Source organism: Pristis pectinata, chromosome 6, assembly GCF_009764475.1.
Source record: "Pristis pectinata isolate sPriPec2 chromosome 6, sPriPec2.1.pri, whole genome shotgun sequence".
NCBI classification, from domain to species: Eukaryota; Metazoa; Chordata; class Chondrichthyes; order Rhinopristiformes; family Pristidae; genus Pristis; species Pristis pectinata.
Window position 1 is genome coordinate 105687970 of NC_067410.1, and position 23007 is coordinate 105710976.

Below are 23007 nucleotides of genomic sequence, written 5' to 3' on the forward strand. Positions count from 1 at the left end.
TCTCCCCACTTCCATTGGGCAGAAGATACAACAGCTTGAGAACATGTACCACCAGTCTCAGGGACAGCTTCTATCCTGCTGTTATTAGAGTCTTGAACGGACTTCTTGTACGATAAAGATGAATTATTGATTTCTTAATTTACCTTGTCATGGCCTTGCGCCTCATTATAGGAAGGATATGGAGGCGTTGGAAAGGGTGCAGAGGAGACTTACCAGGATGCTGCCTGGATTAGAGAGTATGGATTATGAGGAGAGACTAAAGGAGCTAGGGCTGTTCTCATTGGAGAGAAGGAAGATGAGGGGAGACTTGATAGAGGTGTACAAGATATTGAGAGGAATAGATAGAGTGGACAGCCAGCGCCTCTTTCCCAGGGCGTCAATGCTCAAAACAAGAGGACATGGCTTTAAGATATTGGGTGGGAAGTTCAAGGGTGATGTCAGAGGGAGGTTTTTCACCCAGAGAGTGGTTGGTGCATGGAATGCGCTGCCTGGGGTGGTGGTGGAGGCTGATACATTGGACAAGTTCGAGACATTGTTAGATAAGCATATGGAGGAATTTAAGTTCGAGGGATATGTGGGAGGAAGGGGTTAGATAGTCTTAAGTGTGGTTTGAAGGGCGGCACAACATGGTGGGCCAAAGGGCCTGTATTGTGCCGTATTGTTCTATGGTTCTATGGTTCTATTTGTCTACCTGCACTGCACTTCCTTTGTAACTGTAATATAATATTCTGCATTACAAACTCCTTACAGACAGTGACCGGATTTGAACCCGGGTCGCTAGGGCTGTAATAGCGTTACGCTAACCGCTACACTACCAGGCTCTCTGAGTGAGACAATGTAGAGATAGTCCAACTGTGAGCACCACATGGAGGCCCAGCGAGGCCAATGACCCTCAGAGAGCAGGAAAATGATTGGAATGTTCAATGCCTGCAGATATGTCAGGGAGCCTGCGGTTGGTGTAATTTGTCCCTGGTAGGATCCGGTCCCGTATTGGTTTTGTACCTCCCTTCACCAGGAGCATAGAACACTACAGTACAAGAACAGGCCCTTTGGATAGTGATGTTGTGCCAAACTAATTAAGCTAACAATGCCTAATTAAACTAATCCCTTCTGACTGTACATGGTCCATATCCTTCCATTCTCAGTATATTCATCTGCCTGCCTAAGACCCTCTTAAATACCTCTATCGTATCTGCCTCCACCACCTGGCAGCACATTCCAGGCACCCACCACTCTCTGTGTAAAAAATCTTGCCCTGCACATCTCCTTTGATCTTTCCTCTTCTCACCTTAAATGCATATCCTCTAGTATTAGACATTTCAAACCTGGGAAGAAGATACCGGCTATCTACACTATCTCCGCCTCTCATAATTTTATAAACTTCTATCAGGTCTCCCTTCAGCCTCCATCGCTCCAGAGAAAACAACCCTGGTCTGTCCAACCTCTCATTATAGATTATGTCCTCTAATCCAGGCAGCATCCCAGTGAACCTCTTCTGCACCCTCTCCAAAGCCTCCACACCCTTCCTATAATGGGGTGACCAGAATTGAATGCAATACTCCAGATGCGGCCTAACCAGAGTTTTATAAAGCTGCAACATAACTTCCTGACTCTTGAACTCAATGCATTGATTAAGTGTACCAAGTGTACCATATGCCTTCTTTACCACCCTATCAACTTGTGCGGTCACTTTCAGAGAGCAATGGACTTGGACCCCAAAATCGCTGAAAGTGGAGGAAGGAACAAAACAGTTACCACCCGTTCCAACCCTCAGGGTCCTCAGTTCCAACTGCCCCCTCCCACCATCCCCCCACCATTTACTTCCTGGTCCTCCCCAGAGAATGACAGCAGACATCTGGGGTAGGACAGCAGCTGGTTCTGAACAGGAGCCACACAACATCACCATCCTTAGCAAGTATCAAATATCTTTTAGAAAGTGTAATATAGGCTTATGTAAGCTGTTTTTCCAAATGTTTAGAGGGATATGGGCAAAATGTGAGCAAATAGGACTACTTTACATGGGCACCTTGATTGGCATGGAAGAACTGGGCCAAAGGTTCCATGATGTATTACTCTATGGCTCTATCGGGTATAATGAGTACGTCTCCCTGTGTCTGCGTGGGTTTGTTCTGGGTCATCCGGTTTCCTCCCACATTCCAAAGACGTACGGGTTAGGAAGTTGTGGGCATGCTATGTTGGCGCTGGAAACGTGGAAACACTTGCGGGCTGCCCCCAGAACACTCTACGCAAAAGATGCATTTCACTGTGTGTTTCAATGAACACGTGACTAGTAAAGAAATCTTATCTTATATTTATCCTGTCACAAACCAGCAACAAAAGAAACACACTGAGCATGATTCAGTGTTAAAAACTATTTTATTAATCACTACTTATGATAATACGGAAAATAAAAGTTAAAAAAAAATGTTAGTATGTTAGAATTCAAAAATGTTAAACCTTGAACGTTAACCCCAAAACTAAACTCTTTGTGTGTGTGTGTGTGACAAAGTCCAAAACTCCCAGTTCCTGAATGGTTCTTAAAGTTCAGTTCCGCAAGCCATAAGGTGAAACATGAGCAAGGGCTTCTTCAACAACCACCGTTGTCTGAAGATAAGATGTAGATGTAGAAAAACATAGAGAGAGTACATACGAAATCCAAATGTTCCATGATGGAACCCAAACGACACTTCAGTGTTTACTCGGTAGTGACTTCCTCACCCCGAAAGCATCTGAACCGTGGTCGTCCACACACAAATACCTGTTTCCTTCTACAGGTCAGCAACAAAGTGAACTCCACCGGATTACTTCCAACTTCCATACATGGATTTCAGTGGCAAACACAGTTATTGTTTCTCATCCAACGATAGAGAAAACAAGCAGGCTGGTGTCTCTCTCCCTTCTCTCTCTCTCTCCTTCTTCTGACTTCTTCAACAACATCATTACGTCCTTTATCTTCTATTGACGTAAGCACGCCCCACACACACATACACACACACTCTCTATCTTAAAGGGACTTTCACTGAGTCCGTAACAATCCCTATTGAATTCCTGTTTGATAACCCCTGTGTTTTTTTTTCAGAGAATGTAACATAAAATAGACAAGAGAGAACCTGTGGATAGAGTGTATTCAGATTTTCTGAAGACATTGATAAAGTTCCATATAAGAATTACCATTTAAAAGTGTAAGAGATGCGGGATTACATAACGGCATGGGTTGGAAATTGGTTAACAGACAGGAAGAAGGATAGGAATGAATAAGCCTTTTTAATTAGCCAATGACTAATGGGGTGTCGTAATAATCAGTGCTTGGGACCCAGCTAGTCACAATGTATATTAATGAGGGAACTAAAAGTAATACCTCTAAGTTTGTCAACATTGTGAAACTGGGTTGGGGTTGAGAGTTGTGAGGAGGATGCAAACCGGCTTCAAGGTGATTTAGAGAAATTGGGTGAGTGGGAAAGTGCACGTGTAACATGAATAAATGTGATGTTAGTTGGTAGATAAAACAGAAGGGCAGAATCTTACTTGAGCGGTGATAGAATGGGAAATGCAAGGGAATCTCGATGACTTTATACATTGGTCACTGAAAGTAACCATACAGGTGCAGCAAACAGTTAGGGTCAAATGGGATGTTGGCCATCATTGAAAGAGGTTTTGAGTAGAGGAACAAGGATGTCTTACTGCAATTATATTGGGCCTTGTTGAGACCACATCTGGTGTATAATGTGTAGTTTTGGATATACAAGGGGCTCCCCGGATTATGGAAGACCTAATTTATGAAAATCAGACTTTGCTGAAATTCTCCCATACATTTTAAAAGAATTTTTCAGGGTAGTAATAATAATAAAATGTTAATAATAAGCCGCACAAGTTGACAGGGTGGTAAAGAAGGTACTGTATCTGGCATGCTTGCCTTTATTAGTCAAGGCGTTGAATTCCAGAGTCAGGAAGTTATGTTGCAGCTTAATAAAACTCTGGTCAGATTGCATCTTTTCATTCAAAGTGTTCTGGTTGCCCCATTGTAGGAAGGATGTGGGGGCTTTGGAGAGGATGCAGAAGAGGTTTACCAGGATGCTGCCTGGATTAAAGGGCAGGTGTTATAAGGAGAGTTTGGACAAATTTGGTTTGCTTTCTTTGGAGAAACGTGGAGGCGGAGGGGAGACCTGATAGAAGTTTATAAAATTATGACAGGCATAGATAGATAGCCGGTATCTTTTTCCCGGGATCGAAATGTCTCAAAATAGAGTGCATGTCTTTAAGGTAAGAGGGGTAAGTACAAAGGAGATGTGTGGGGCAAGTTTTTTACTCAGGGAGTGGTGGGTGCATGGAATGGGTTGCCAGGGGTGGTGGTGGAGGCAGACATGATAGTGGCATTCATGGTCTCATGAACATGAAAAGATTGGAGGGATATGGACCATGTGCAGGCAGAAGGTAAATAGTGTAATTCGGCATCATTAGCTTAATTAGTTTGGCACAACATTGTGGGTTGAAGGGCCTGTTCCTGTGCTATGTTCTATAAAACTGTACGCAGTATATGTTCCATTAGTGTGGGTTATGTTGGGATGAACAGCTAGAAGGAGTCATGAGAAGTCCTTGGCGAGTAGGATCAAGGAAAACACCAAGGTGTTCTACACGCATGTGAAGAATAAAAAGATGACTAGAGTGAGGGTAGGACTGATCAGGGATAAAAGAGGAAACATGTGCCTGGAGTCAGAAGAGGTAGGGGAGGTCCTCAATGAATACTTTGCTTTGTATTCACCAGAAAGAGAGATCTTGACGTTTGTGAGGATGGCGTACGACAGACTGATATGCCGGGGCATGTTGATGTGAGGAAAGAGGATGTGCTGGAACTATCGAAAAACATTAGGATAGATAAATCACCGAGGCCAGATGGGATATATCCAAAGTTATTACGGGAAGCTAGGAAAAAGATTGCTGCACCTTTGGCGATGATCTTTGTGTCCTCACTGGCCACAGGAGTGATGCCGGATAATTGGAGGGTGGCAAAAGTTGTTCCTTTGTTTAAGAAAGGAGGTAGGGATAACCCTAGGAATTACAGACCAGTGAGTCTTTCTTCAGTGGTGGGCAAATTACTGGAGAAGATTCTGAGAGACAGGATTTATGGGCATTTGGAGAAGAATAGGCTGATTCGGGACAGTCAGCATGGCTTTATGAGGGGTAGGTCATGCCTCACGAGCCTGATTGAATTCTTTGAGGATGTGACAAAACACATTGATGAAAGTTAGGGCAGTGGATGTGGTGTACACGGATCTTAGTAAGGCATTTGATAAGGTTCCTCATGGAAGGCTTATTCAGACAGTTAGGAGGCATGGGATCCAGGGAAATTTGGCTGTGTGGATTCAAAATTGGCTCACCCATAGAAGACAGAGAGTGGTGGTGGATGGAGCATATTGGGACTGGAGGTCAGTGAACAGTAATGTTCCGCAGGGATCTGTTTTGGGACGCCTGCTCTTTGTGATTTTTATAAATGACTTGGATGAGGATGTGGAAGGGTGGTTTAGTAAGTTTGCTGATGATACAAAGGTTGGTGGTGTTGTGGATAATGTAGAAGGTTGCTGTAGATTACGTCAAGATATTGATAGAATGCAGAGCTGGACTGAGAAGTGGCAAATGGAGTTCAACCCGGATAAGTGTGAAGTGATACACTTTGGGAGATAGAATTCGAAGGCAGAATTCAAGGTTAATGGCAGGACTCTTAGCAGTGTGGAGGAACAGAGGGATCTTGGGGTACACGTCCATAGATCCCTCAAGGTTGCCACACAGGTTGATAGGGTTGTTAAGAAGGTGTATGGAGTGTTGGCCTTTATTAGTCGAGGCATTTGAGTTCAAGAGCCGCGAGGTGATGTAGAACTCTGGTCAGAGCACACTTGGAGTATTGTGTTCAGTTCTGGTCGCCTCATTATAGAAAGGCTGTGAAAGCTTTAGAGAGGGTGCAGAGGAGATTTACCAGAATGTTGCCTGGATTGGAGACCATGTCTTACGGGGATAGGCTGAGCAAGCTATGGCTTTTCTCTTTGGAGAGAAGGAGGATGAGATGTGACTTGATAGAGGTGTACAAGATGATAAGAGGCATAGATTGAGTGAACAGTCAGAGACATTTTCCCAGGGTGAAAATGGCTCACACAATGGGGCATCATTTTAAGGTGATTGGAGGAAGGTATAGGAGGGATGTCAGAGGTAAGTTTTTTACACAGAGAGTGGTGAGCACATAGAATGCACTGCTGGCAAAGATTGTGGGGGCAGATACATTAGGGATATTTAAGATACTCTTAGATAGACACATGATTGATAGAAAAATAGGGGCTATGTGGGAGGCAAGGGTTAGATAGATCTTAGAGTATCCAATGCCTCCTGGATCCCATGTAGACCCTGGATCCCATGCCTCCTGAACTTCTGAATAAGCCTTCCATGAGGAACCTTATCAAATGCCTTACTAAGATCCATGTACACCACATCCACTGCTCTACCTTCATCAATGTGCTTTGTCACATCCTCAAAGAATTCAATCAGGCTTGTGAGGCACGACCTGCCCCTCACAAAGCCATGCTGACTGTTCCTAATCAGCCTATGCTTCTCTAAATGCCCATAAATCCTGTCTCTAAGAATCTTCTCCAGTAATTTGCCCACCACTGAAGTAAGACTCACTGGTCTGTAATTCCCAGGGTTATCCCTACTTCCTTTATTAAACAAAAGAACAACATTTGTCACCCTCCAATCATCTGCACTACCCTGTGGCCAGTGAGGATGCAAAGATCGTCGCCAAAAGCGCAGCAATCTCTTCCCTAGCTTCTTGTAAAACCTTGGATATATCCCGTCTGGCCCTTGTGACTTATCTATCCTAATGTTTTTCAATAGTTCCAGCACGTCCTCTTTCCTCACATCGACATGCCCTAGCATTTCAATCAGTCGTACGCCATCCTCAGAAATGTCAAGGTCTCTCTCTCTGATGAATACTGAAGCAAAGTATTCATTAAAAACCTCCCCTACCTCTTCTGACTCTAGGCACATGTTTCCTCTTTTATCCCTGATCAGTCCTACCCTCACTCTAGTCATCCTCTTATTCTTCACATACGTGTAGAAAGCCTTGGTGTTTTCCTACTCACCAAGGACTTCTCATGTGCCCTTCTAGCTCTCCTAAGTCCATTCTTAAGCTCCCTCCTGGCTACCTTGTAACTCTCCAGAGCCCTTTCTGATCCATGCTTTCTAAACCTTAGGTAAGCTTCTTTCTTCCTCTTGAGAAGATATTCTACATCTTGTGTCAACCACGTTTCCTTCACTTTACCGTCCTTACCCTGCCTCAATGGGACAAATGTATCCAGAGCCCCATGCAAATATTCCTTGAACAACCTCCACATTTGCACTGTGCACTTCCCCAAGAATATCTGTTCCCAATTTACGCTCCCAATTTCCTGCCTAATGGCATCATAATTCCCCCTCCCCCAGTTAAATACTTCCCCTCACCTACCAATGAGGGGAAATTTACAGTGGCCATTTAACCTACCAACCCACATATCCTTGGAATGTCGAAGGAAACTGGAGCACTTGGAGGAAACCTATCCTATCCTGCGCCCAGCACATGGATGCAACCATGAAGAAGGCATGCCAGTGTCTCTCCTTCTTGTAAGTTTAAGGAGATTCAGCATGACATCAAAGACTCTGAAAAAAACTTCTACAGATGTACAGTGATTGGTTGCATCAGAGCCTGGTATGGGAATTCAATGCACAGGAATGCAAGAGGCTACAGAGAGTGGTCGAGTCAGCCAGTTCCATCACAGGTACAGCTCTCCTCCCCACCGTCGAGAACATGAGGTGACGTCTCAGGAGGGCGACATCCATCATCAAGGACCCTCACCATCTGGGCCATGCCCTCTTCTCGATGCTGCCATCAGGCAGGAGGTACAGGAGCCTGAAGACCCACACCTCAAGGTTCAACAACAGTTTCTTCCCCACTGCCATCAGGTTCCTGAACCCACCTGAAGAACCTTAACACTACCTCGGACTATGTCGTTTCTCTCTCTCAATCTTGCACCAGAGTTGTTATGTTTATTTTGCTGGTTTGTTTTGCACACATACAAGCTACGTATCAGAAGATAAGGTAAGGTTTCTTTATTAGTCACATGTACATCAAAACACATGGTGAAATGCATCTTTTTGTGTAGAGTGTTCTGGGGGCAGCCCGCAAGTGTCGCTGTGCTTCCAGCGCCAACATAGCATGCCCACAACTTCCTAACCCGTACGTCTTTGGAATGTGGGAGGAAACCGGAGCACCCGGAGGAAACCCATGCAGACATGGGGAGAATGTACAAACTCCTTACAGACAGCGGCGGGAATTGAACCCGGGTCGCTGGTGCTGTAATAGCGTTATGCTAACCACTACACTACTGTGCCTGCCTGCATTTGTGTTAATTTAAGTTTATGTCAACTAATTGTTGTCCTGGTCTTGAAATGTACTGTGTTGATGCTGCATAAAGCTATTTTTCATGGCATTTACACCATGTATGCATGCCTATGGCAACAATAAATTTGAACTTGAAACCCATGCAACCACAGGAGAATGTGTAAATTCTGCATCAACAGCACCAGAGATCAGGATTGAACTTGGCTTCCTGAAGCAATGAAGCAGCCACTCTAACTTCAGCACCACTGTGAGGAAACCATCCTCACATTCTTAAAGAGGATGTGGACATAGCACCTTTTGACCAGCATGGACATGGTAGGCCAAATGGCCTCCTGCTGTGTCGTAGGTTTGGATGATTCCTTGACATTGATGTTCCATTGATGATCTTTCAGGGAGAGCCACAAGCTTCTGTTAATTTGGAGAGCACAATAGCTACCAAGATCAAGCAAGAGGAGGTAGAGATCTATACATGTAATATGATATTATTGAGAGATGGCAATCAAGGAGTAAACTGTTAGGTATTCTCAAGATTCCTGTGTGGAGTCAGTGGATGGTACACAGAGGGAGAAGTATGAAAAAATTCAGATGGAACTCGGTAAATTGGTTTATTATTGTCACAGTGAAAAACTTGCATATCATCCATGCAGGTCATTTCATTCCAACAGTGCATTGAAGTAGTATTAGGTAAAGCAATAACAAAATGCAGAATAAAGTGTTCTCATTACAGAGAAAGTGCAGTGCAGGCAGACATTAAGTTGTATGGCCATAACAAGATATATTGTGAGGTCAAGAGTTCATCTTATTGTACTAGGGGACCATTCAATAGTCTTGTAATAATGGGATAGAAGCTGTTCTTTAGCCTGCTGGTATGTGCTTTCAGGCTTTTGTATCTTCTGACTGACGGGAGGCGGGAGATGAGAGAATGTCCGGGGTGGATGGGGTCTTTGATTATGTTGGCTGATTTACTGAGGCAGTGAGAAGTGTAGACAGAGTCCATGGAAGGGAGGCTGGTTTCCGTGATGTGCTGAGCTGTGTCCATAACACTCTGCAGTTTCTTACAGTCACGGCAGAGCAGTTGCCATACCAAGCTGTGATGCATCTGGGTAGGATGCTTTCTATGGTGCATTGATAAAAATTGGTGAAGGTCAAAGGGGACATGCCAAATTTCTTTAGCCTCTTGAGGAAGTAGAGGCACTGGTAGAAACCCCAGTTTGGGGTCTTGGTGGATTATGGCAGAGAGATGGTACAGATATACACCCAACTATCAAGGTTATAGTAGGAATACCAAGTCATGATGTTAATCCTCTGGAGTTTTCAGTGTTATGGCAAAGGCAAATGTACAGCAAACAGTTAGGTTGAAGGAACTCATGGGTATAGCCAGCATAATCAAAGACCCCACCCACCGGGTCATTCTCTCTTATCTCCTCTTCCTTCGGGTAGGAGATACAGGAGCCTGAGGGCACACACCACCAGACTTAAGGACAGCTTCTCCCCCACAGTGATAAGACTATTGAACGGCTCCCTTATACGATAAGATGGACTCTGACCTCATGATCTACCTTGTTGTGACCTTCCACCTTATTGCACTGCACTTTCTCTGTAGCTGTGACACTTTACTCTGTAGTGTTATTGTTCTTACCTGTACTACATCAATGCATTCTGTACTAACTCAATGTAACTGCACTGTGTAATGAATTGACCTGTACGATCAGTATGCAAGACAAGTTTTTCACTGTACCTCGATACAAGTGACAATAATAAACCAATACCAATACCAATATCAGAAATTCAATTGAGGTTTGAATTGAAGAGGATGTTCACTTAATATTGGGAATGGGGTCCGGGGAAGAGTGATGTTATTTATAAGTAGGGAACCAAGATAAGGGAAGTACGGACACTGACTACATTGGCCCAAAGAAAAATAGGACTTAGTGTTCAAGACAATGGGAATCATTCAATGGAATGTGCAGGCTATGCACACTGTAAAGGGACTAAGCAAAAAAAAAAGAATATATTCATAAAATCACACAGCATGGAAACAGGCCCTTCGGCCCAACTCATCCATGCCGACCAAGTTGCCTACCTTAGCTCGCCCCATTCGCCTGCATTTGGCCTGTATCTCTCCAAACCTTTCTGGTCCATGTCCCTGTCCAAATGCCTTTTTTAAACATTGTAATTGTGTCCACCTCTATAACTTCCTGCTCCATATACCCAGCACCCTCTGTGTGAAAAGGTTGTCCCTCACGTACCATTTAAATCTCTCCGCTCTCATCTTAAATCTGTGCCCTCTAGTTTCAGACTCTGTTACTCTGGGTAAAGGACTGTAATTATCTGCCTTATCTATGCTCCTCATGATTTTATAATGCTCTGTAAGGTCATCCCTCGTCCTCCTTTGCTCCAGGGAAAACAATCCCAGTTTATCTGATCTCTCTTCATATTTCAAACCCTCCAGTCTAGGTAACATCCACGTGAACCTTTTCTGCACCTTCTCTGGCTAACTCACAACCTTCCTATAGCACTGTGACTAGAACCACACACAATAACAATCAATAGAAGCTGGGTGGATGCAGCTTACGTCAGTTCAGAAGGAGGAGTCTGAGGAATGTGTGTGACTCATCTTAAGGTATCAGAATCCACGGGCTTTAAGGACATGGTGTTGGAGGTAGGAGAGAAGGAGGTTCAAAGGCCATTCAGAAGAGCACTTGAATTTCTAAGGCACAGAAGGTTATGGACCAATGATGTAAATAAGAGTAGTATAGATGGGTGATTGATTGTTGGCATGGATGTGGTGGGTTTGTCTCTGTGCTGTTAATGCTACAACTATCAATTTTCGTATACCAGAATAATCTGGGAACAATGCAAGGTGAACATCTCTGCAATGTACATACTTTAGAATTACAGTTAATTAATGTTTTGAAAAGTTGTTGATGACGGAATGAAAATAGTTATCCTGCAATCATAGTAAAGGGTGATGCACTGTTGCCATGGCTAAGTACATAGAATTGTTGCCATAGTGACTTGTGTGCAGTGTTGTCACCATGAAACAGGTTTGCAGGTGAAATCTGCAAACAGTTTTGCCATGGTGAAGGATTGCTATGGTAAGCTGACACACCATTTCTGTAGGGAACCCTGCTGCAAGGTTGCCACGGTGAAGTTCCTTGCATGGCACCGTGACACAGTTACTACGGTGAAGTGTGATGCACTGTTGCCATGGTAAATTGATGCGACACTGTTGCCGTGGTGAGGAATGCCATGGTGTTGAGATGGTGACAATTCCTACGAAAGATAAAAGTTAAAGGCGGCCTAATTTTAAAGAGGGATAATCCAGGGACTGTAACCAATCTGTAAGGCAGAAGGAACACAAAAAACTGAAAATAAAATGTAGTGATACATCTCTGACCTCCGGAAGTGGAAGACCTCCAATACTGGGGGCTTTTAAGAAGGGCTTGGATGAGCACATGGATAAGAGGAAAATGGCCGGATATGGGCATTCTGCAAGTAGGAGGGAATATCTATGTTGGCACCACATTGTGGGCCGAAGGGCCTGTTCTGTGCTGGACTGTTCTATGTTCCATGTTCCATACCTGCACACACCACAACACCTCATACCTTCTACTCAGGTGCAACAGAGCCACAAAGGAGAGGCAAGCATTCATTCCAATCAACCTCCTCAGGTTGGTGATTATGGTCCAGAGGTGGTTGGAGTTTTAAAATAGTTATGGAAGATAGATAGGAGTGGTCCACAAGTTAAAGTCCTAAACTGGGGCAAAGCTAATTCTGATGGCATTAGACAGAAACTTGCAAAGGTTGACTGAGAGTTATAGGGAGAGTTTGGACAGGCTAGGACTTAGAGCGTAGGAGACTGAGAGGTGACCTTATAGAGGTGTATAATATCATGAGGGGCATAGATAGGGTGAATGCACTTGTTTTTTTCCCCAGGATTGGGGAATCAAGAACTAGAAGGCATAAGTTTAGGGTGAGAGGGGAAAGATTTAATAGGAACTTGAGGGGCAACTTTTTTACACTAAGGATGGTATCCATGTGGAACGAGCTGCCGAAAGAAATGGTTGAGGCAGGTACAATAACAACTTTTAAAAGACAGTTGGACAGGTACATGGATTGGAAAGGTTTAGAAGATTATGGGCCAAATGCTGGCAAATGGGACTAGCTTGGATGGGACACCTTGGTCGGCATGGACCAGTTGGGCCAAAGGGCCAGTTTCCTTGCTGGATAACTCTATGATTCTATGAGAGAGGCTATTAGCAAGTAAAGCAAGGTTTGGCAAGTGGGAAGCTTTTAAAAGTGAGATGGAAGGAGTTCAGGGTCAGGTTAAATAAAGGCATAACATTAGCCACCCTCCAGTCCGTGGCTATATACGTTACCCATGAGTGAGGGTACCAGAAGAATGGAGGATGGCTCATGTTGTTGTGCCTTCATTTAAGAAGGGCTGCAAGGACAAGCCAGGGAACTACAGGCCGTTGAGCCTTACGTTAGTCGTGAGAAAGATACTGGAGGGGATTCTGAGGGACAGGATTTATTTGCATTTGGAAAGGGATAGTCAGCAAGGCTTTGTGCATGGCAAAGAGATGATCAAGAGGACTGATGAGGGCAGGGCAGTAGACGTTGTCTTCATGGACTTTAACGAGGCCTTTGACGAGATCCCACATGGTAGGTTTGTCTGGAAGGTTAGAACACATGGGATCCAAGCTGAGCTGCCCGATTGGAAGCAGATTTGGCTTGGTGGTAGGAGTCAGAGGTTGGTAGTGGAGGACTGCTTGTCACATTGGAGGGCTGTGGACAGCGGTGTGTTGTAGGGAACAGTGCTGGGTCCTCTGTTGTTTGTCATAGGTATTAAAGATTTCAATGAGAATGTAAGTGAGATAATTAGTAAGTTTGCAGATGACAACAAAATTGGTGGTATGGTGGACAGTGAAGAAGGTTGTCTCAGGTTACAACAGGAGATTGATCAAATGGTGTTGGTATTGGTTTATTATTGTCACTTATACCGAGGTACAGTGAAAAACTTGTCTTGCATACTGATCGTACAGGTCAATTCATTACACAGTGCGGTTACATTGAGTTAGTACAGAGTGCATTAAATGGGAAAGTGGGCAAAGGAATGACAGTTGGAGTTTAGCTTGGACAAGTGAGAAGTGATGCATTTTTGGAAGTTAAACCAGGGCTGTGAATAACAGAGCCCTGAGGAATGTTAGATAATAGAGAGACCTCGGGTACATAATTCCCCGTACGTAGTACATGGTTCCCTGAAAATGGTAATGCAGGTAGACGATGTGGTGAAGAAGGTAAAGGGCATGCTTGCCTTCATCTACCATGGCATTTTGTACAAGAGTTGGGATGTCATGTTACAGCATGATTAGACTGGAGTATTGTGTGAAGTTCTGGTCACCTGAACTCCACCAAGAGGCTGGTCATGGCAGCCTCAATGCACTGATCAATGAATTGATCTGTATGAATGGGATGCAAGACAAGTTTTTCACTGTACCTCGGTATAAGTGACAATAATAAACCAATACCAATACCATGCCATAGGAAGGATGTGATTAAGCCAGAGAGGGTGCTGAAAAGATTCACAGGGATATTGTTGGGAATGGTGGGCTTGAGTTATAAGGACTGTTTTCCCTGGAGCGAAGGAGGCTGAGAAGTGACATTATAGATCATGAGGGGCATAAATAAGGGGGATGGTCACAGTCTTTTGCCCAGCATAAGGGAGTATAAAACTGGAGGGCAAAGTTTTGAGAGGGGAAAGATTTAAAGGAGATTTACGAGGTGTTTCTCACAAAGAGGGTGGTGGGTATATGGATGGAGCTAGCAGAGGCGGAGGCAGAGGCAGGGACAATTACAGTATTTAAAGGACATTTGGACAGGTACATGGATAGGAAATGTTTGGAGGAATATGGGCCAAAGGCAGTCATGTGGGATTTGCTTAGATAGTTATCTTGCTCAGCATGGATGAGCTGGGCCTGTTTCTATGTTGTATATGAATCTATGAATCTGTGACACATCTCAGACAATGATATAACTCCCCTGTGACAACCACATCATTGGTTAGGAAGAAAAACAGAAGAAACTATTGCAGAAGTTTACGTTGCAACATATTTAGCTGGCTGACTAGGTGGTGACTATAAGAAAGGAAATAGGAGTAGAAGAACGCTAGTCAGCCCTGTGAGCCAGCTCTGCTATTCATCCTGGATGACCTCACATTTTCCATATTATATTCTGATTTTGCCCACACACCAAGCTTGCTCATACTCCCACCACACGATAGTAGATGAGATTGTGAGTACAGAGGAAATAAAGAGGCGTCAAGTGACACAGGCAAGGTGGGTGAATGAGCAAGAATGTAATGGAATGTAATATGGAACTTGTGAGATGCACAACACAGAAAAGTGTTGTTAAACGGTGTTTGTTAAAAGTGTTGTTAAAAGTTTGTTAAATGGTGAGAGAGTGGGCTGTGAGGATATTCAATAGCACCCGAGTTTGCTTGTTCATTGAAAATGTAACAAGTGATTCCGAAGGCAAATCGCTCCTACTTTAGTGTCACCAGAAAACTTAGAAATAAGACATTTATCCCTCAACCAAATCACTGATAGGTATAATGAACAGCGGAGGCCCAAGCACTGATCCTTGCATTACTCATTATTTCTGGTCAAAAACCTGGGAAGGATCTGTCTAAATGCACACTTGCATTTCTGTCCAATAACCAATTCTCAATCCATTTCAGTATACTACCTTTCATTCCATTGCTCTAATCTTGTTACCCAACTTTCTGGGTGAGGCCCTAACAAAAATGTTCTGAAAATTCACTGGTGTTTGCTTTGTCTATTCTGTAATCACATCCTCAAAGAATTCTGTTCATAAATCCATAATGACTCTACTCAAGGTTATTATTCTTTTGAAGACAATTTTGTTACTACAGCCTTTATTATAAATTCCAGTGTATTCCCTACCATTCACATTAGGGAACAGTTTTGTTCCCCATTTTCTCTCTCAATTCTATGTAAAATAATGGGGTCACATTTGCCACCCTCCAATCTATAAGAACTACTGCAGGACCTACAGAACTTTGGAAGGTGAAATCCTCCCTCTTTCAAAACTCTGGGATGTAGATTATCGGTCCCTTGGGACGAATCATCTTTCAAACTTGCTGACTCTCTTGTACTAGTTTATGAGTTATAATTACTTCCTTCAGTTCCTTACTTTCACTAAGTCTTTGGTTCTTTAATATTTATGGCAAGTTGTTTTGTGTTTTCCGTGAAGATAAATACAAAGCAGTTGTTTAATTCCTCTGCTTTTTCATCATTCCTCATTATGTTCTGCTGTCTCTGTCCGTAACGGGCCCACAATTTTTACATACCTATAAAAGCTCTTACAGTCTAATTTTATGTTCCTTGGCAGTCTACACTCATATTCTTTCTTGCCTTTCTTTAAACATTTTCTTCGTCCCCCTTTGCTAAGTTCTAAAATGCTCCCAAACTTTATGCTTACTGCAATTTCTGGCAATTTTATAAGCTCCTTCTCATAACTACAATCAGGTTACAGGAGAAAAGGAGACCACTCATCCCATTATATCGGTGCTAGCTCAATGCTAGAGTAACACAGCTAGTCTCACTTCCCACCTTCTCCCAAAGCCCTGCAAATAATTTCCTTTCAAGTACTGTTCTGGTCTCTTTCGAATGTTAAAGATAAATTTATCTATTTCCTTCACTTTCAGAAAAGGTTAAATCAAGACAAGAGAAATACTTACAACCAGTGAAGAGTTATTCGCAACTTGGTATCAGATCCTGGGAGATGCAGGCTGCTTGTCTAGATCAGTTCTTGTAGTCCTTTAGGTCTCAGCATCACATTATATCTGAGAAAAGGCAGGCAGGAAGAGGCAAGAGGAAATTACAGTGATGAAATGAGATAAATAAGTTTCTTTGAACTAATAAAGCCACCCCCCAGGGAAACTGTCTGATCTCCCATCACTTATTCACTCTTGGTGCACACTGTGTCACCAGCTTTGTTCCTCCCTATAAGCTGGAAAGCTCAAAGCATAGTGCATAAGGAAGTTCATCTGTTCAGGAGTCAGTGAGCCAATAGCTCTTCATCTCTGATGTGTCTGTGAATTAAACAAGAGGTAGCCATTGATTTCACCTCAACACAATGGGCACCAATTATTGAGGCAACCTATGTGGGTGGGAGAGATACAGTTAGAGGAAGCATTAAGGCAGGGTCTTTGGAACCTAGATCCACCATGAGTGCAGAGGAGCACTGGATCAGTTGGAATGGAGAAGGTCAACAGAGGAAATATCTTCACCTGTGTGACAGTCCTGGGAGTAGATGAAGGCATTTATTAGAGCATCAACAATTATTTCTTTGCACAGTTGATCTGCATTCCATAGGGCAGAAGGTACAAAAGCTTGAAAACACGTACCACCAGGCTCAAGGTCAGCTTGTCCACATTGACCATCACCAATTTCTGTGGATGCACCATAGGAAGCATCCTATCCAGATGCATCACAGCAACTGCACAACAACTTTTTAAAGGCAGTTGGACACGTGCATGGATTGGAAAGGTTTAGAAGGTTATGGGCCAAACGCTGGTACATGGGATTAGCTTGGATGGAGCATCTTGGTCGGCATGGACCAGTTGGGCCAAGGAGCCTGTTTCCGTGCTGTATAACTCTATGCATTGTACTGCCATCACAAAGCACCAAATTTCACATCATTTAAGTCAGTGATAATAAATCTGATTCTGCTCTACCCAAGACTACAAGAAATTGCAGAGAGTTGTGAACACAGCCCAGTCTATCATGAAAACCACCTCCCCTCCATTGACTCCGTCTACATTTCCCGCTGTCTTGGGGAAGCAGCCAACATAATCAAAGACCCCACCCACCCCGATCATTCTCTCTTCTTCCCCCTCCCATCGGGCAGTAGATGCAAAAGCTTGAAAACACACAGCAGCAGGCTCAAGGACAGCTTCTATCTCACTGTTATCAGATTCTTGAATGGACCTCTTGTATGATAAAGATAAACTCCTGATCTCTCAATCTACCTAGCATAGCAGTTAGCATAACGCTATTACAGCTCCAGCGATCAGGGTTCAATTCCTGCCACTGTCTGTAAGGAGCTTGTACGTTCTCCCCGTGACTGCGTGGGTTTCCTCTGGGTGCTCCGGTTTCCACCCACGTTCCAAAGACGTAGGGGTTAGTAGGTTAACATGGGTGTGATCAGGTGGTGCGGGCTTGTTGGGCCAGAAGGGCCTGTTACCTTGCTGTATAAATAAATTAGAGTAACTTCGTTTGTTGTAAAATATGCTATTTTCCATGAGTTAAATGCCCATGCCACATTTAGTTCAGTGGTTGAGAGAATATTGCCTACATATAGTCTGAAAATAAGTAAATATCCCAAAGTGCTTTGCAAACTTGCGACCAAAAACCAAATGGTTAAAGGCAAAGCCAAACACATTGTGGAGTGTGATCAAATGTTTTATCATAGATGCTTAAGGTCAGGTCTTCAAGTAAGAGTAGGGTAATGGAGGCTAAATGGTTAATGCACACTCACCAATGGCGGAACAGAATTGTCATCCGGTCAAATTTCTCGGAGTCTCAACTTGACAACACCTTGGAGCCCCTTCACCATACACTTGCTGTCTTCAAGAGGAAAGCCATCACTTTCCCAAGACTCTCAGGCATGTTGGAGTACAACAACAGCCACAACAGAAAAAAAACAGCAAGATATATTAATGTATCAAGAAACCAGAACAGAATGAAGTAACCACCATGTTAGAAAGCACACCTGTGGCAGGAGTCGTGCTCATTTTGTGAACGTATCAACATCATGAATCATGAAATGTGCCTGAGATGTGAACCACACCTGTGTCATGAGCCATACAGCTGTAACATTGTGAGAGCAATTGAGAAGATAATAACATTAAAATTATGATCTGCAAAAGGCTGAAGTATTGAGTATTTTCAAAGCTCATGCATTGTGCAAATACTGTCCAATTACACAAGCAAAACCACACAAAATATCTTTCAACTCTTGCAGCAACCATAGCTTTTTTTTCAGTTCACGTCCTGAGCTTTCTCCATCTCAGTTTACTTCATATAATGTACAAAACAAGCTTTGAGCAAAGTTGCTCAGTCAAAAAATGGAAACATTAGCTTTTTCTGATTTTTGGGTTCAATGAAGGCTCATGAAGAACCTAAAACATTGGCTCTCTTTCTCTTCCCGTAATACTGCCCAAGGGTTTCCAGCAGTTGAAAACCACTATCATCCTGGTACCTAAGAAAAACAAAGTAACGTGCCTTAATGACTACTGCCCGGTCACTCTGACATCCACTATCATGAAGTGCTTCGAGAGGCTGGTCATGGTATGACAGCCTCCTGGACAACTTCGACCCACTGCAATTCGCTTACCACCGAAACAGGTCTACAGTGGATGCCATTTCCCTGGCCCTACACTCAGCTCTGGAGCATCTGGACAGTAAAGGCACCTACATTAGACTATTGTTTATTGACTACAGCTCCACCTTCAATACTATAATTTCAAGCAATTTCATCACCAAACTCTGAGACCTGGGACTCAACACCTTCCTCTGCAACTGGATCCTTAACTTTCTGACCAACAGGCCGCAATCAGTGAGGATAGGCAGCAATACATCCAGCATGATTATTTCCAACATTAGTGCCCCACAAGGCTGCGTCCTCAGCCCTCTACTCTACTCCCTATACATTCATGACTGCATGGCTAGATTCTGCTCTAACTCTATCCACAAGTTTGCAGATGATACCACCATAGTAAGTCGTATCTCAAATAACAATGAGTTGGAGTACAGGAAGGAGATAGAGAGCTTAGTGACATGGTGCAATGAAAACAACATTTCCCTCAGTGTCCGCAAAACAAAAGAGCTGGTCATTGACTTCAGGAAAGGGGGCGGTGTACATGCACCTGTCTACATCAACGGTGCTGAGGTCGAGAGGGTTGAGAGCTTCAAGTTCCTTGGAGTAAACATCACCTATAGCCTGTCCTGGTCGAACCATGTAGATGCCCTGGCCAAGAAAGTTCACCAGTGCCTCTACTTCCTCAGGAGGCTAAAGAAATTTGGCATGTCCCCTTTGACACTCACCAACTTTTATTGATGCACCATAGAAAGCATCCTATCTGAATGCATCACGGTTTGGTATAGCAACTGCTCTGTGCGGGACTGCAAGAAACTGCAGAGAGCTGTGGACACAGCCCAGCACATCACGGAAACCAGCCTCCCCTTCATGGACTCTGCTTATACCTCTCGCTGCCTTGGTGAAGCAGCCAGCATAATCAAAGACCCCACCCACCTGGATCATTCTCTCTTCTCTCCTCTCCCATCAGGCAGAAGGTACAGGAGTCTGAGGGAACATACCACCAGGCTCAAGGACAGCTTCTATCCCATGGTGATACGATGATTGAAGGGTTCCCTTATACGATGAGATGGACTTGTTTGACCTTGCACCTTATTTGTCTACCTGCAATGCACTTCCCTGTAGCTGTGACGCTTTACTCCGTATTCTGTTATTGTTTTTACCCTGTACTACCTCAATGCACTGTGTAATGATTTGACCTGTACGATTGGTATGCAAGACATGTTTTAAACTGTACCTCGGTACAAGTGACAATAATAAGCCAATACCAATACCAGTACAAGAGATTGCAGATGCTGGAATCTGGAGCAACAATCTGCTCAAAGTCAGAGTCAAAGTCAAGTTTATTGTCATACGCACAAGGGCAGCATGGTAGTATAGTGGTTAGCATAACGCTATTACAGCACCAGTGACCCGGGTTCAATTCCCGTCGCTGTCTATAAGGAGTTTGTACATTCTCCCCCGTGTCTGCCTGGGTTTCCTCCGGGTGCTCCGGTTTCCTTCCATATTCCAAACACGTACAGGTTAGGAAGTTGTGGGCATGCTATGTCGGTGCCGGAAGCGTGGTGACACTTGTGGGCTGCCCCCAGAACGCTCTACACAAAGGTGCATTTCACGGTGTGTTTCGACTTACATGTGACTAATAAAGAAATCTTATCTTATCTTATCTTACATGTATGCACAGGTGCAATGAAAAACTTACTTGCAGCAGCATCACAGGCACATGGCATCAGATAAGCAGCATTCACAAGAAAAACATAAAATAAACATAAAATATACACAATTTTTACAAGAAAGAACACAACGAGAACAAAAATAAAGTCCATTATAGTGCAAAATGACCGGCTGGAGGAACTCAGCAGGTTGAGCAGCATCTGTGGGAAGAAAGAAATTGTCGATGTTTCAGGTTGAAAACCTGCATCAAGACTCAGAGTGGAGAGGTGAGATGTGGCAGCAGTGGTTCTGGTTTTGGTCAGTTTCCAGCAGGTTCTGTTTTTGCTTCAGATTTCTGGTATCTGTGGTTTTTTATTTTAATAAATGTTGAATAAATGAAGTTGGGATGAATTTCATGTGCATCACATCTCAGCACATCCTACCTCGAGTCTGGGAACTATTGGGAATGGCAAAAAATATTTCTTGGAAAGGACCTTGTGACTTTGACCCAGGGAGTTAAGTTTATTAGCACTTAGCAGGTGAAGCCAAAGAGTGACGGTAGATGGTTGTCTCTCTGATTGGAGGCCTGTGACTAGTAGTGTGCTGCAGGGATCGGTGCTGGGCCCGTTGTTGTTTATCATCTATATTAATGATTTAGTGAACGGTAGGGCACTGAGGTGTGCGGTAGAACAAAGGGACCTGGGAATACAGATCCATAATTCCTTGAAAATGGCATCACGGGTAGATAGGGTCATAAAGAGAGCTTTTGGCACTTTGGCCTTCATAAATCAGGGCATTGAGTACAGGACTTGGGATGTTACGTTGTTGTATAAGACATTGGTGAGGCCAAACTTTGAGAATTGTGTGCAGTTCTGCTCACCTACTTACAGGATAGATATCAATAGGCTTGAAATAGAGCAGAGAAAACTTACACAGATGTTGCCAGGACTTGAGGACCTGAGTTACAGGGATAGGTTGAATAGGTTTGGTCTTTATTCCCTGGAGCACAGGATAATGAGGGGAGATCTTATAGAGGTATACAAAATTATGAGGGGTATAGATAGGGAGAATGCATGCAGGCTTTTTCCCCTCAGGTTGGGTGAGACTAGAACTAGAGCTCGTAGGTTTAGGGTGAAAGGTGAAATATTGAGAGTGAATCTGAGTGGGATCTACTTCACTCAGAGGGTGGTGCGAGTGTGGAACGAGCTGCCAGTTGAAGTGGTGGATGTGGGTTCAATTGTAACTTTTAAGAGAAGTTTGGATAGGTGTATAGATGAGTGAGGTATGGAGGGATATGGTCCAGGTGCAGGTAGATGGGACTAGACAGAAAACTAGGCTGACATACACTAGATGGGCCGAAGGACCTGGTTCCGTGCTGTAGTGCTCCATGACTCTATGACTCTAAAATAGGTATCCGTAGGTTGATAGAGAACTGGGGACTTGGGCTAATAAAAGTTTTGAAGAGGTCCTCAGGGTAGATAAGATGGAGTTGGGGCAGGAAGTGTATAATTCACCTGCTTTGATGATGCAGGTTGGAAGTTCAACTGAGGATCAGATAGAACCACGGCATCTGGGCCAGATGGCCTGCTTTGTGCCATACATATTGTGCCTCCAGCTGATACTGTCGACAAGGAGAAGCATTGATAGGATGGTGAGGGCAATTTTAATCAATACTTGAGTGAAATTGAAAGCCCATTAATGTAAAGGTATAACCAAGAGATAACAGTAGCTTGACTTCTAAATGGAAACAGAAAACCATGGAAATGCTCAGCAAGTTAGTTTAACTTCTTTCTCCCATCACATTACCAAAGATTTAACTGAAAACCATAAAAAAGGAAGTACAAATGATCTGTATGTAAGTTTAAATGCTGGATGTGGAAAGTAAGTATAAGTAAACACCAGAAAGCCTAAACAAAGAAAGCAGCGTTACTATGTAAGAATATATCAAATCCAAATAGAATGACCATTGAAAAATCATTCAAGAAAACTCTGGAAGAAAATGGAAGCAATGTTCAAGGCTGTCAATGAATATCTGAGGAATATTTAAGGTGAGAGGGGAAAGATTTAAAGGGGACCTGAGAGGCAGGTTTCTTACACAGAATGTGGTGGGTATGTGGAATAAGCTGCCAAGAGAAATGGTGGAGGTGGGTACAATTGCAACACTTTAAAGACATTTGGACAGGCACTTGGATGGAAAAAGTTGAGAGGGATATGGGCCAAATGCAGGAAAATGGGACCATGTGCTCAGGAAAGCACTCTGGTCGGCATGGACAAGTTGAGCTGACAGACATGTTTCCATGCTGTACAATTCTATAACTCTATTATTCTCTTGATATTGTATTAAAGAGTGTGTTGTACATATGACTGTGTAACAGTGTTTACTTAATGTCTTGTAATAGTTCTTCATACTGGTGAAAAGCACAGAGAAATTCATAAAGGTGTTTATGAATACTTTATTCCCCATGTACAATACTTTATGTATTTGGGGTGAAGTTTCCAAACTCTGGTCTGCTCACCTCTCTTTCTTA

General features: G+C 43.4%; 1 protein-coding gene across 1 annotated transcript in view; it reads right to left on the reverse strand.

Annotated features, from left to right (window-relative positions):
• LOC127571718 (succinate receptor 1-like) overlaps positions 1 to 16294 on the reverse strand; it is a 35618-nt gene extending 19324 nt beyond the window's left edge. The window contains exon 1 of the mRNA XM_052018353.1: positions 16185 to 16294. The gene's annotated coding sequence lies outside the window, so the exon portion shown is untranslated. The remainder of the gene's footprint in view (positions 1 to 16184) is intronic.
• Positions 16295 to 23007: the final 6713 nt, after the last annotated feature.